Here is a 15287-nt window from a genome sequence, read left to right on the forward strand (position 1 = left end):
GCTTACTTAAGCTAATTCAAGGTAAACTTCATTTACTTGCAGCCAAAGTAATCTTAAGCAACAAACACAATAATTTAGATAGAAAATGACCCCATGTCACTTGGATTGAAGGTTCAAGAGAGCCCCACTGGCAGAGCTCCTCACAGGCAATCCTGCCTTAAGAATGAATGCTGCTGAAGGATATGGGAGTGGCTGTAGAGCTGAAGCCATGAGTTGATACCCACAGGCCTGGACTGTCACTGCTTCAGCAAACCCTGATGTTCGTGTACTCTGTAGGTGAAAATCTCTCAGGTCAATCAGCTTGGGTGCACTGGTTATGTGTCCTCAGGCATAACTAAGGAACTGTTGGCTTTGCCTTTCCCATAATGACTCCTCCTTCAAGCAATTGCAGTTTGGGGAAATGGCTCAGCCTCAGTGCTTTGGTTCAGTCCAACTTAAGGCATCACATTCCCATTCTATTGCTTTTGGTAAAACCATAACAAGCTATTTTGGGAGGCAATGTGAGCCTGAGATTTAGAAGACCTAAATTCTAGTTTGCTATGTGATTAAGAACAATTTGCTTCATCTGTCTGGACTTCCACTGACTGCTTCGTAAAATGTGAGTATTAGATCAGGAATGGGACATGGACTTGTCTTGCTGCCTTTCTCCCACCCTTGCAGCTAAGCCTACTGCCACCTTTCCACACAAGTTAACCATGCAGTGTTCAGTGCACAAGCTCTACGGAGCCAGATATATACCCTTATTTTTCTACAACAAACTTAACTTTTGTCTCAAGCCCCTTGTACATTTGAATGGTGTGTTCCGCCTTTGCTGAGGCTTACAGACAAATTCTGGAAGATTTTTAAGGGGCTGTTTCTTTTGGTCTTTACTACCATCTATCCTCACCAGCATCCACAGAGACTCCCCTTGTTATCCTGTCTTATCCTCAGTCATTGGCGGTTAAGTAACTTGCTCACGGTCTCAGACAGTTTGTAAATGACCACGTGGAAATACAAACCCCAGGCTGTGAAATTCTAAAGTCTAAATGTCTAAATTCTAATATAGACATTTAGATATAGATGTTATCACATATAGATATAATAAGTATATACATATAATTGTTTTTCTAAAAATTTGTTTATTTTAGAAAGAGAGAGAGAGCATGTGAGTAGGCAGAGGAGCAGAAAGGGAGGAAGAAGGAGAGGGGGAGGGAGAGAAGCCCAAGCAGACTCTGTGCTGAGGGTGGAGCCTAATATGGGGCTTTATTTCACACCCATGAGATCATGACCTGAGCCAAAACCAAGAGTCAGATGCTCAAATGGCTGAGCCACCCAAGTGCCCCATGATTCTGCAAAGTCAGCAAGGCAGGTTTCATTACCCCCATTTTACATTTATCAAAACTGAAGCTCCAGTTTTGTGTCTTATTCTAGTAAGAAGAGGGCACAGAGATTCTAACCCAGGTCTGTCTCCCTCCAGCCCCTGGCTTCTCCCTGTAAAGTCCCTGACTCAATTATATTTGTAGAATTAGGTGAGACCTTTGGCAAAGTATCCAATGGAACACGTGTTAACTTCAGGGCTGGCTGGCACCTCTGCACCTGCCCCATGGGTGAGGACAGAAGCTTTCCTGTGGTTTGGATGCAGCTCTTTGGACATAGCAACTGAAAGCCTTGTGTTCATGGCAGAGGCAGTCTTCAGATTCTCCAGCAGAAGGGCAGCGAAGGAAAAGGGGAGATGGATGGTCCCATCATGTGTAATGTGAAGAATGGGAGAAAGACTTCTAGCTGAGGGAAATGCTGTCTGGAGCTCTGATTCTTGGAGACATTAATGTGGAAGGGAGGGAATTATCAACTAGGAAAAACTTATCAAGTCTTATTTTATTATTTTAAAAAATTTTCAAAATAAATTCAACAAACTTGTAAAAAATAAAAAACATAGTACTAAGAAGCAAGCACCTGCAGAATCTCTACACAGTAACATGATCACAGTTGATAATAAATCATTTAGAAATCTTTCTGGTTCCTTTTTTAAAAAAAACTATTTTATTTATTTATTCATGAGAGACACACAGAGAGAGGCAGAGACACAGGCAGAGGGAGAAGCAGGCTCCCTGCAGGGCGCCCGATGTGGGACTCGATCCCCTGACTCCAGGATCAAACCCCGAGCCAAAGGCAGTTGCTCAACCACTGAGCCACCCAGGTACCCCTTTTCTGAAGTTTCTTATGAAGAGAATTTTAACTCTTGAATTGGTAATCATTCATCTTTTTTGTTTAGCATCACTTTATAACTCTTTTTTAATATGGTCATATAGTCTTGTAACTATTATTTTTATGAATATAAAATATCTTATTGGGTAGATATACAACCATTTCCCTCTTTTTGGACACAGAGGATTTCCCCAGCTTTTAAGCTATAGTAAATGATGCTGTTTCTGTCCTCTGTTCTTGCAAAGGAATCACTGCCTACCTGTGTCTTCTAGGTACTATCTCAGATGAAGCCACAGCACCAGTCCTTTCCACATCTGTTGCCAGTCTCCTCCCTGGGAACCTCCCGTGGCATCTTAGAGGATGGATGATCCCATCTCTTGCCTGTATTTTTAACCCTTTAACCATGCGAGCCATGTGTAAGGCTCTCCTGTCCTAAAACATCCCCCCTTGACCTTGAGTCCACCTATGATCCCACCTAGTCTCCCGCTCCTCACCCCCATGTTACATCCCAGGGTATTCTTGCTTCTGTCTCCTCTATTCTACTGAGATTGCTCTTGCAGAGATCCTCAGATGGCTCCTGTGGACCTTTCTTTGTGTGCATTTTTAGGACCCTACTGCTCCACCTGACTTCCTTGGCTTTCATGACATTGCTGTCTACACCTGTCTCCAATCTCTCTGTGCCTTGGTCTCCATCCCCTTGTGCTGGGCTGTCTCACCCATTTCTCATGTTGGTGCTCCCAAGGATCTCATTCTGGGCCGTCTTATCCTCTCACTTTAGAGACTGGTTTTCTTTGCCATTTCATTCATTTTCAGTTTCAACCACTCCCAGTAGTTGCTAACCTCCGTTATCGCCTTGAACCATTCTTCTAAGCCTTGTTCAGGCCTCCATCCTTAGAAATTACAAAAAAAAAAAAAAAAAAAAAAAAGAATTTACAAATACCTGTCAAGAGCTTTATGTGTGCTGGGATTTGCACTAGATTGGCTTAAAAAATGGAGAAGGTATGGCTTCTGAAAATTATATGTCCATTTGCTGTTGGACGTTTCCCCTTGGATGATGCACACACATTCTATGACTCCTCTCCTGCCCAGACCAGCTCCCATGACTGTGCTTAGTTACTGGTATTACCCCAAGCTACCCCAGCTAGGTGACCAAGCCAGAGACTCAGGGCTTATCCCAGACTACTAGTGCTAACCTCAATCTCTAGATCCTGTGACTCTGTCAATGAATGTTTCAGAATCTATACACTGACCATTTCCCCTCCCACTGTAGCCCTATCGTTGGGTCTCATCTCCTATTTATTCTTTTGCAGTTACCTTTCTTTCATTCTTTTTATCTTTAAGAGAGAGAAACAGTGTGTGTGTGTGGGGGGGGGTAAGGAGAGAGAGGGAGAGGGAGAGAAGGGATCTTAAGCATGCTCTGCCCTTAGCACAGAGCCTGATTCAGGGCTTGAACTCATGACCCTGAGGTCATGACCTGAGCTGAAATCAAGAGTTGATTGCTTAACTGACTGGTGCTGCTGAAATTGCCTTTTAATGGACTTGGGGGCCTTTAGGATGTTCCTAGCCATAAATATGGCTGAATCATCCCCTGGTTGAAACTTCTGATGGCTTCCTATTGCATATGGGATACACTTTAAGTACTCTCCTGTGATATCCAAGTTCCCTATCCTGCTAGAGACATCCAAGGGCATCCTGGCCCTTGCTTGGCCCTTTAGCTCTTTTTCTGCCACTCTGTGTCTTACACTCCATGCTTTATAACACTGAACTTCTTGTCGTCTAACAGTCATAATTGCTTAGTAGAGGCATTCCTCCCTTTACTTGAAATCCATTATACTCGTGTCTTACTGTTCCAGTTCAATTTTTTCTTTAAATCTAACCTCAGGCTTCATCATCCCAGAAAGCCTTGCCTGGTCTCCTCCTCCTCCTCGAGTCATGGGCTTGGTCACCCCAGGTTGTGTACAATCCTAGCAGCCTGTACATGTCTTCTCCACTATATACATCAACACTGTTTATCTGTTCACATGTCTGTCTTCCTGAGGAATCCAAACAAATGTTGAACAAATTAATTGTAAAAATCCCGTGTATGTACCTAGAAATTCTTTGTTAGGAGCCGGTCACTCTAGTTCAGAATAATTTGTGCCGTCTCCTGTCATGAAAGCAGGGGAGAAACGTGTCCACAAGATTATCCAAAGTTCCCAGTTGGGCCCAGAATTGGGATTTCACCTTTGACCTCCTGACTTCCCATTTTAGGCACCCATTTTTTGACCACAGCAAAGCTCCCAGAATTTCAAGGCTCTGGACAAACTCTCTGCCCTGCAGATTAATTTTAGAGTCATTGAAATTCTGCCAATTCTGGGGGCAACGATTGGGAGCCAGGCTGACAACCAGCAATGGAGGAAATTGCTCTGTGTCTATTTCAAGATGAGAGAGTTGTAACCACGGTCCCTCCCCCAGTGATGCTGTTCGAAAAAACATAAATTTAATACTTTCATGAAACTCAATCTTCTAACCATAAGAGTTTCAGGGCTCTCTTTGATGTTCAGGAAAAGTAGCTTGGTGCCAACGTCTTTTGCACATATGGTGTGAAAGCCGCCTGGCACATGAGCTCAACATCTTGGGTCCCTAACTATCTGGAATAAATAGTTAATATTTGTCTCAATAACTTCACAAGTATTTATTCAGTGCCTGCCATGTTCAAAATGCCTCATGTTGCTGGAGAACGAGTACAGATTTCTGGGTCAGATGGAAGGGTGTTCACGTCTTATCTTGGCCCCTACTGGCTGGACTTTGGCAAGCTTTGGTATACTCATGTGTGAAATGGGTTTTGCATATTTACCTTTCAGGAATATAGGAAGGATTTTGTGAGGTAGAATAAGAAAGAGAGTCTGCCAACCACATAGCACCTAGTACCTAAATGTTCACTTAAGACAGAAAATAGGAGAACTCAGTTTCCTACAAGTGTAATTTGAGTTGACAAGTTGAGGCTTTTGTCTTACTACAAGTAGCATGAAAAACCATTAGGGATGCATCAATTAGAAATATATTTGGCTGCAGAACACATAAACCAGTGGCGAGCCAGTAAATGATTAACAAGTGACTCTCTGGGGAAAAATAAAATGCTGATTTGTAGTTTTTGCTGATTTTCATGGTGGAAATACTCCCACCAGGGCTGATTTCAAGCTCCCATTGTGATGTCACCAAATGTGGAGGTGGGGAAGATATATAGTATCTGGTAGAGTGTACTATCATGTAGTATGGAGTCAAGAGATATATGCTATCCCCACATTCAGATATAATTCATTTCTATAGCCTCATGAGCATAGATATAGCAAAATTTGGAAAATATTTGGAATTGATGAGTTTTGAGTATTTATTACTTTTTAATGGTTTGAGTGTAAGATTATGTAACTTACTTTTTAATAATGTCTGAATTTGGCCCACCAAGTTTCTGAAAATTTAACAATTCTCTCTCAGGAGCTGGTTCAGTCAGCTGCAGCACACCCCTGCACCAAGTGACTTAAACACTTGGTGACTTAAACACTCATGTTTTATTTCTCTCATGTGATAAGAAATTCAGGGATGAGTAGCTTAGGGCTGGTGGCACAGTGAAGTTATCAGGGACCCAGACTCTTTTTGCTCTGCCATCTTGAGTATGGTCCCTTCATCCTCATGGGTGTTGCTGCAAGATTGCAAGATGGCTGCTATCCCTCCAGACTCCGTATTCACATCCCAGTGCAGCAAGAAGGGGGTAGGAGAAAAAGGGTGGCATGTCTTTATTTGGGAAGAGACACTGTATAGTTTGCAATTGGCTGCTGTAACAAATTATCATAAGTTTCACACAAAAGCAACAGTGGCTAAAACCAACACAAATTTACTCTCTTAGGGCAGCCCGGGTGGCTCAGCGGTTTAGTGCCTGCCCTCAGCCCAGGGCGTGATCCTGGAGTCCCGGGGTTGAGTCCCATGTCGGGCTCCCTGCATGGAACCTGCTTCTCCCTCTGCCTGTGTCTCTGCCTCTCTCCCTCTCTCTGTGTCTCTCATGAATAAATAAGTAAAATCTTAAAAAAATTATTCTCTTATAGTTCTGGAGGTCAGAAGTCCTTAATGATTCTCACCAGGCTATGGTTGAGGGGTCAGCAGGGCTGTGTTCTTTTGTGGAGGCTCTAGGGGAGAATCCTTTTCCAGCTCTAGAAGCTACAGTGTTCCTTGGCTTATGGTCCCATTCTGTGCTCAAAGCCAGCAATGGCCAGGTGGGTCTCTTTCTCCTCACATTGCTCTTACTCTTCTCTTATCACATCTCCTTCCCTGACTCCCCTGCCTTCCTCTTTCACTTATGAGGACCTTGTGGTAACATTAGGCCTACTGGATAATCCAGAATAATCTCCCCATCTCAAGATCCCTACCTTCATCCCATCTGCAAAGTCCCTTTGAGACAGAGAAGGTAGCATTCACAAGTTCCAAAGACTAGGACATGAGCGGCTTTGGGGGCTGTCATCCTGCCCACCACAGGCACCTTCTCCATAGGCTATTTCCTACCTTCCGGTTCAGAGCTGAACTGTCACAAGGCCATCCCAAGTACAGGACAGGCCAAAAGGTCAAGTTTTAGCTTTAAGAACAACATGTAAAACATAAATAAGGAAGTAGCACCTGGAAATGGCATTTGGGTCAATCAACCAACAGTGTCTACCACATTGGGAAATAATTAACAAATAGCCAAGCAGGTCCATCCAGAAGTCTGCTATTTGACTCAATGTAATTATTATTATTTTTTAAAGAGGCTGCTATCCTAAATTAGTATTAGGTGGGTTTACTAATTGAAAGGTGATTTTCAAGCGTACTTCCTTGCTTGCCTTTCCTTTTCTCTATTCTCTCATCTCTTTCTTCCTGTGTGGGGTTGCTTCCGGTTTCTAGCCAATCTCTTGGCATGTAAAAGACAATGGAGGTGAGTTTCTGGGCTCACTTTTGTGTCTTCCACAGGGTGGGTGAGAAGTTTACCACTATTCTCTTCAAATCAGGGAGGTGGTAATAGGGTGTAGCATTATGGCCAGTTGCTGCCAACGATCCACCATTAATCGTTTGTGGGGAAAATTTATCCCACATGGCACTCCCATCCATTTTTCAGTTGTTTAGACACTGTAATGGGATGAGTCAGTAGGCAAGGGGTTAGGTAGCCACAGGTGTCTCATAGTTGGATACAGCGACATGGAGAGTAGATTTACCTCTCAGGAAGGACTTCACGGTACAAGAGGACACAATGGCTCCTCATTGGCTTTACCACAGTACCTGAATTTTTCCACATGACAGGAAATATGTCTTAGAAAAGTTTGTAACTGGGAGACTTGTTAATCCTCAATTTAGCCACTGCAAAGAGGGTAGAACCTGAGGGAAAGTGGTCTTGTGGTGTCACTCAGGTAAATCTCCAGCAGGTAAGCACCGGAAGTTGGAACACGACTCTGTCACTCAGTATCCCTTTTACAAGGTAAGAAATGTCAGGATTTACCACCTTCGAAAGCTTTGTTTCACTTAGAAACATCTAGGCTTCTTCATTTTGATGAAGACAGCTCATGTGACAGTGCCTCTCTGAAGTGAGGCTACCGCAGCTGTGTTTTTTATAGTTTAAGTATTTTTTGTCCTTTCCTCCCCGCAGTCCAGATCATGCCTATTTTGCTAACCTTTCTGTGTCTACGTTCTTCCCCAGTCTTCTGGGCAAACAGGTGAAATAAAAAGAAATGTGAAGATGAAAAGAGCGGGCAAGCAAGAGTCGAGGTAGCAAATCAGCTCTTGGCATCCTAGGGCCGGCGGCCTGAGAAGCCACAGGAAGCAGGAGGCGATCTGGGTAAACACTTGATGTCTCTATATGGTGCTGAGGTTGGAGGAGGCCCGGAAGGAATTTCAGGGAAGAGATATTATAGACTATGAACTTCCCTTTTGAGACTCTCTAAACAAGGGCTTCATATGCATACGGAGTGGTGTGGTTTTTTTTTTGCTGCTGCTTCTCCCTTTTGTAAACCGCATGTGCTGCATAAATGAAGCCGGCAAATTCCAGCTGCAGCTGAGCAGGCGAGGAAGCTGGCCGAGGATCCCGGGCTCCCCTGGAGCCAGCCCCAGGCCTCTGCTGGCCCCGTCAGCCGCTGGAGACGGCCCGGGCCCACCCCTTTGACCCTCACCTCCCATTTTTCTTTGTCCCTTCCGGTTCTCTGCCACATGGTGGTAGCCTGGGTTGCACAGGATCTTGTGAATCCACTTATTCACGGCTGCCAATGGGAGCCTTTGGAGGGTAACCTTTATTCATCCGGGTGATTTAAGTCATGTCTTGGTGACAGGGCATCCATCTTAACAAATGGTGTGGGGCCAGCAGAGCCAGACTCTCAACTTGGATACATGATCATTGTTCAAAGACATGTGAAAAGTGTGGAAAGTACATGCTCTTTAAAAAAAAAAAATTGTGGTAAAGTATATATGACGTAACATTTACCATTTTAATCACTTTTAAGCGTACAGTTCAGCGGCATTAAGTATATTCATATTGTTGTTCAACCATCACCACCATCCATCTCCAGCACTTACCCAGCTTCCCAAACAGAAACTCTGTTCCCATTAAGCAATAGTTCTTCATGCTCCTTCTTCCTCACTGCCTGCAAATGCCATTCTGTACCATTCCACTGTCTTATTTCTGTGAACGTGGCCACTCTGGGTAGAGCAGGCAATATTTGTCCTTTCATACTTGTTTTATTTCCTGTCAAGATTCATCCATGTTACAGTATATGTCAGGGTGTCGTTCCTTTTTTTATGGCCACATCATATTCCGCTGTATATGCAATTTTGTTTATCCATTCATCTACCTGTGAAGTAGTGTCTCATTGTGGTTTTGACTTCTATTTCCCTAAAGATGAGTGATTTTGAGTATCTTCTCATGTGCTTATTGCCCATTTGCTCATCTTTGGAGAAATGTCAATTAGTGTCTTTTGTCTCATTTTTAACCAGGTTGTTTACTTCTTGTTGTCAGGTTCTATACAGTATAGATTCGTGAATAACAGACCAGGGTACAGTGATAAACGTGACATTTTGAGTATTCACTCACCAGTAAACAGGCCTGCCCACCCTTCCATCATTTTAGGTCAAGATTTTAAAGTTTCACCTACATCACTTTGTGTCTGGAATATTCCAATCTCACTTTGTCACCTTGGTAATCACTGGGTAGTTCAGTTAAAAGGTATCCATGAAGATGGTGTGGGATTGTTTTAGAACTAAGGGAATCCAGAAAGAGGAGAATTAGAAATCTGGCAGCTGGTCTGTTTAATCTATAATGTTGATGTGGATGGAGGGCCCGAAATGGTAGAACCTGACCCAAGATTTCCATGTTCTAATTGTCTCTTGACCACTGGTGGGCAAAGCTCCATTTGGCCTACCTTATTGGCACTTCTGCTGCCTATGCCATCTTGTGGGAAGATAAGGTGGCTCTCTGAATAAAATGCCATGGAATGTAAAAAAAAAAATTAAAGCAACTCTGCCTTACTGTCAGGGGTGGGGGGGAGTGAGAGTGGAGTAAGAAGAAACTCTAGCCTCCAAGTGCCCCTCAGAGTCTTCCAGAAAACCCCAAGAAGCGGCTACATCTTGTGTCCTCTGGGAACTTGTTCTTTTGCTGTTGTGTGGCTTCAGCTTTAGCTTGTTCCTCTGTTGCTTTTGGTTTCTAGAGCTGTACATCTTCTGGGTAGTGCTTGTTGGGGCTTGCAGGAGGGCTGCAGATGCCTACCAGTGTCTGTGCAAGACTGCTGAAACTGGCCTCAAACACACCAGGTCCAGCTGGTGCATCTGCTCTTGGCATCAAGGTGGCAGGTACCTTGTCCTGAACCTGTCCCATTCTTCTGACTTGGATTTACTTTTCCATGGCAGCCTCCCTTACCCCAATCTGGCCTGAGCCCTGAGTATAGGACCTATGGGCTGTCTAATTGACGACATGAGCTGTACCCAGACTCACCCGCAGATACAAACACATTGCTTTCTGGTCAAACTTGTGTGCAGAAACTCATAGGGTGACCTTTTCTCTACCAAGATACTCTTATCTCTCTACCTTATTAAAACATATCCTGTCCGTGGGGCACCTGGTGGCTCAGTCCGTTAAGCATCTGACTCAGCTTGGGTCTTGATCTTGGGGTCATGAGTTCAGGTTCCCATGTTGGGCTCCATGCTGGGCTAGAAGCCTACATATATATATATATTTCCTGTTGGGGCCCCATTGTTCCTCCATCATTGCCAGTTGTGAATAAACCTCAGGGTGGGCACAGATGAGGCTCAGAATAGGATCCAGTATATATATATATATATTTTTTTTTTGTTTGTTTGTTTTGTTTTGTTTTTAAATATTTTATTTATTTATTCATGAGAGACACAGAGAGAGAGGCAGAGATATAGGCAGAGAGAGAAGCAGGCTCCATGCAGGAAGCCCAATGTGGGACTTGATCCCGGAACTCCGGGATCATACCCTGAGCCAAAGGTAAATGCTCAACCGCTGAGCCACCCAGGAGTCCCCCAGGATATTATTTTGAGGAGAAAGACACTATATTTCAGCTACAGTGATTCATCTGCTCATTTTTTCTGGAGATGATTTTAACACAAAAACGCTTCCATGTTTCAAATTGCAAGGTCTAAATTTTATCCTTCCAGTGAGAATATTCCACATATTTGGGCATTGTATCTTAAAATATTTTGCTCTGTTTTTTGTTTGTTTGTTTGTTTTGGTTTTTTTCTCTTTTTAAGTATATAAATATATGCCAACTACTACATTCATTTCCCAATCCTCTCAGGGAGATCACTGAGAATTTAATTGAGTTTAGAGTCTTCCTAAAATAACTAAAAGAACATCCATTAAAGGGTAACGGGATGCACTGATTATTCTGCTAGGCTCCTCTGTGTACTGTTTTAATAAACAACTCTGAGGGAGAAGAACCCAAAGCTAGCTGTGTAACATTGGGACTCATGGATGGGGGAAGGCAAAGTGCTAGGCTCCTTGAAGAAATGTTTCCTTTTTTGACCTGGCTTTAAATGGCATTATAATCAAAGATGGAAGAAGCACTTGTGGCTAATTTAACAGATCCGTTAGTGAAAGGACTTTTGGACACACGTCCAGACTTTTCATTATATAAATAGGGAAACCACTCGAATGGGGAAAATGACTTGCTTGAACTCAAATCCTAAGAGCCAAATGTCACTTGTCCATCATCTGTGGCCAAATAAGTCTATGTGGGTAGTCCTGAATCATAGTTATTATCCTTGAACTGTTTGTAAATGGTTGTTACTGACTAGTAATGACTCGTGGTATTTACCTTTCCAGGGTCTAACATTTTAACATGGAACAGAAACTTGATGCAGAGGAAGAAGGTTTTGATGGTAAAATCAGCTCTACTCTAAGACCATCGAGAGAACGGGGTGGGCAGGGCTCTCTACCTAGGATCCTTGGAAGGACTTCAGTCTCTGATATTATATGAATTATTTTATGCACGGGTAGGTGTGTGTGTTTTCTTTAGGGAGAGGATCTGTTTATCCTGGACTCTCTTGGTTGTATAAGACAGAAACCTTGAACATAAAGGTAATTTATGGGCTTATTTTTCATGGGCTCATACCCAGGGCACTAATAGCTTCCAGAATGGCTGAATATGGTTATTCTGTTTCTCTTTTTCCACCTCTCAATTCAGCTTGCCTGTCACTTCATCCTGATTTGGGGTTCTTTCCACTTGGTAGACAGAAAAGCCATCAACCACTCCATGCTCACCCCTCCCAGATTAGTATTCCAGGTGGTAAGAGAGTGACTCTCAATCCCTTCTGCACGGGTCATGTAGATATGCCTTCACCACTTTCTGGGCTAGGGCCTTGAGTCACTCTGGTTGATCAGCCTGGGTTGCCCTTTTGCACCCTATCTGTACACAGTGATATTGCCAGTCTCCCTGAACCACATGGGGGGAGGAGGTCCACAAAGGCACCAGAAGGAGGGGGCCAGGAAAGCACCGGGAGCATAGGTTGTTGTTCACACATTCTCAAAGGATCTGTGATAGAAAAGTTTAAGAACTTCAGGCATTTTTAAGCACAAAGGCCATATTATGGCCTACTCCTACTAAACATGCTCCTGGCCTAACTCAAGGAGATAGGACATTTGTTTTTTACCCTGGAACATGTTTTTTTTTTTTTTAATTTTTATTTATTTATGATAGTCACTCACAGAGAGAGAGAGAGGCGGAGACACAGGCAGAGGGAGAAGCAGGCCCCATGCACCGGGAGCCCGACGTGGGATTTGATCCCGGGTCTCCAGGATTGCGCCCTGGGCCAAAGGCAGGCGCCAAACCGCTGCGCCACCCAGGGATCCCCCAGGAACATGTTTTGCTTCATTCACACACAGGTGTGCTTTGAGTACTCACTCTGCAGTGTAAATGTGTTTGTGACTTCGGGTCCTTATTAAGGAGACATATTGTGTCTGGCTTCACTTCATCTGCACATTATACTGATAAGGTCATTGCCAATTTACTTGGAATCAATAAAACAGTTCTGTTCTTTGTAAGATGTAATTTGCACACCATGTGATTTTGTTATAGCCTGACTGCCCGCAACTGTCATCCCCAGAGGATCTCCACAGTTCCCTTCTCTGGGAACTCAGGAGCAACCTTCTGCGGGGAGATCTCCCTGTATAACCACTACTTCCCTCAGTCTAGGTGCATGGAAACCCCACTAAGTCCTGCATGGGGGGGTGGGGTGCTCAACACTTTTCCGGAATTATAGGAATGCTCAACGTGTTTTGTCTTCCTTTTTGAAATTACAAGAAGGAATATTTGGGGCCATTCTAAAGAGGGGAGTAATCTCCCCTTGGATTGATAAAAAACATCTACCCAGGAGAATGGAAATTAGACAATGTTTTGCATGGGTGGTGCCCAAGGACAGGAGCTTCCATTGATAGGTTAATGCTCAACAGAAGCTCTTTCTGATGGCGTATCTGGGTGTATTGAGAGGGATATTAAACTCCAGGGCTTTCTGTATGGGAAATCAGGTGGGATGGGGTGGGGTGATGGAGCTGCAAGGACAGTGGGGGTGCAGGGGGAGGAAGGGGGCAGGGGGTGTCCTGCTCAGCTCTCTTGTTGGAGGGGGACCTATACTGGATCAGTAGCCCTCCCTCCAGGAAACTAAGCTCCGCCTTTGGGAGAACTCTACCTGCTGCCTCCTCTCAGGTCACCTGTCAGGCTCAGGAGGCGCAGGAGATGAGGCTCTCCTACTCTGCTTGAGATGCTCAAGTGAGCCTCTCCAAGTGGGGAAGGGCTATCAACATGAGTTACATCTGTCGGTTGAAATCATGGTGAATGGACTGTTCAGGAGACTCTCCCATCAAGGTAAGCACCACTGCCTCCCACCTAGGGTGAAGATTTCAGGCTCAGCCCTAAATCACAGGGCCTGGGGCTTGGGGATGACACTTCCCAGAGTTCCTTGCAGCAAGCTTCGCGATTAGATTTTGTCATCAACAACAGGCACTAAAGCGTGACTTACAAGATGAAGAGGCCAAATCAATGCCTTTGCTTCTCTGGCAGCCCTGGGCAAATGTGTGGGTCAACAGGAGGCGTTGTGGTGGCCTCAGGTGTCACCCTCAAATGACCTCTTCACTGCCCTCCGTTGTCATCCATGATCATCCCTTCACTCCTTCAACTTCGGATCCTCTCACAGCTAGTAGTGAATGGGAGAGCTGGGGGAAGCCCTCCCTGGTGCTCACTTTTTCAGCTCTCCCAGTGGTTCTGTTAGAATAGATTTTCCTTCCTCTGTGCAATACCTGCCGGGTATCTTTCAGACTATTCCTTGACTGCTACTAAAAAGGCCAGGCACGTGCAAAAATGTCTGTGAGTGAGAGCGGATGTGAAAATTCAGAGTTTTCAGAAAGACAGAAGCCCAAAGAATACTACCTGCTGTACGTATTGATTCCAAAAGGCAGTTATTTGGAGACAGTCTAACGGAATTTCTGGGCAGTGGCTGTTTGATTTAGAAGAGATTGTTTACTATTATAACATACTTTTATGTTTAGAATGCTAAGAACAAAACAAAACAACCCAGGATATTGTTTTGTTAATGTAAATTCCTGAAGCTGGAGCTCAACAAAGTCTTGGTTGGTGGTGGTACTTGGAAGACAGAAGTGATTCTTAAGGATTTGAGGAAGAGAGGGCTGAGCCCCCAAAAGGAAGAATTTCAGATGCTCCACTGGGCTTGGGCTACTCCCTATGTTCAAATGCTGTCTGGTCAGTGGGATTCACTGTGAGTGAACACTCTGTTTCAAACTGCCCTCACCTCCACCTTCATTTTTCATCATGGCGCACTCTCATCAGCATCTAATAGACTATGTATCTTGCCTGTTTCACTTTTACTGTGTGTCTCACCACACTGAATCCCACAAAGGTAGACTGGTTTGTTTGTTGTGCCCAAGGCTGTATCCTTAGTTCCTGAACTCTGCTTGGCACCTAGAAGACACTCAGGAGGTAGTTGTTGAACAAGGGAGTCTCATTGCCCACACATAACCACAGGTAATACTTTCTTGTTTTCTTCTTTTTTTTTTTTTTTTTTTTTTTTATTTATTTATTTTTTTTATTGGTGTTCAATTTACTAACATACAGAATAATACCCAGTGCCCGTCACCCATTCACTCCCACCCCCCGCCCTCCTCCCCTTCTACCACCCCTAGTTCGTTTCCCAGAGTTAGCAGTCTTTACGTTCTGTCTCCCTTTCTGATATTTCCCACACATTTCTTCTCCCTTCCCTTATTTTCCCTTTCACTATTATTTATATTCCCCAAATGAATGAGAACATATAATGTTTGTCCTTCTCCGACTGACTTACTTCACTCAGCATAATACCCTCCAGTTCCATCCACGTTGAAGCAAATGGTGGGTATTTGTCATTTCTAATAGCTGAGTAATATTCCATTGTATACATAAACCACATCTTCTTTATCCATTCATCTTTCGTTGGACACCGAGGCTCCTTCCACAGTTTGGCTATCGTGGCCATTGCTGCTAGAAACATCGGGGTGCAGGTGTCCCGGCGTTTCATTGCATTTGTATCTTTGGGGTAAATCCCCAACAGTGCAA

The 15287-nt window shown here is 44.0% G+C and overlaps 1 protein-coding gene across 1 annotated transcript in view; it reads left to right on the forward strand.

The window, feature by feature from the left end:
• RAB28 (RAB28, member RAS oncogene family) overlaps positions 1-11644 on the forward strand; it is a 137348-nt gene extending 125704 nt beyond the window's left edge. The window contains exons 8-9 of the transcript XR_012020850.1: positions 7880-8017; positions 11513-11644. The gene's annotated coding sequence lies outside the window, so the exon portion shown is untranslated. The remainder of the gene's footprint in view (positions 1-7879; positions 8018-11512) is intronic.
• The last annotated feature ends 3643 nt before the right edge of the window (positions 11645-15287 follow it).

The sequence above is a fragment of the Canis lupus genome, chromosome 2, assembly GCF_048164855.1.
Source record: "Canis lupus baileyi chromosome 2, mCanLup2.hap1, whole genome shotgun sequence".
In the NCBI taxonomy this organism is placed as follows: domain Eukaryota; kingdom Metazoa; phylum Chordata; class Mammalia; order Carnivora; family Canidae; genus Canis; species Canis lupus.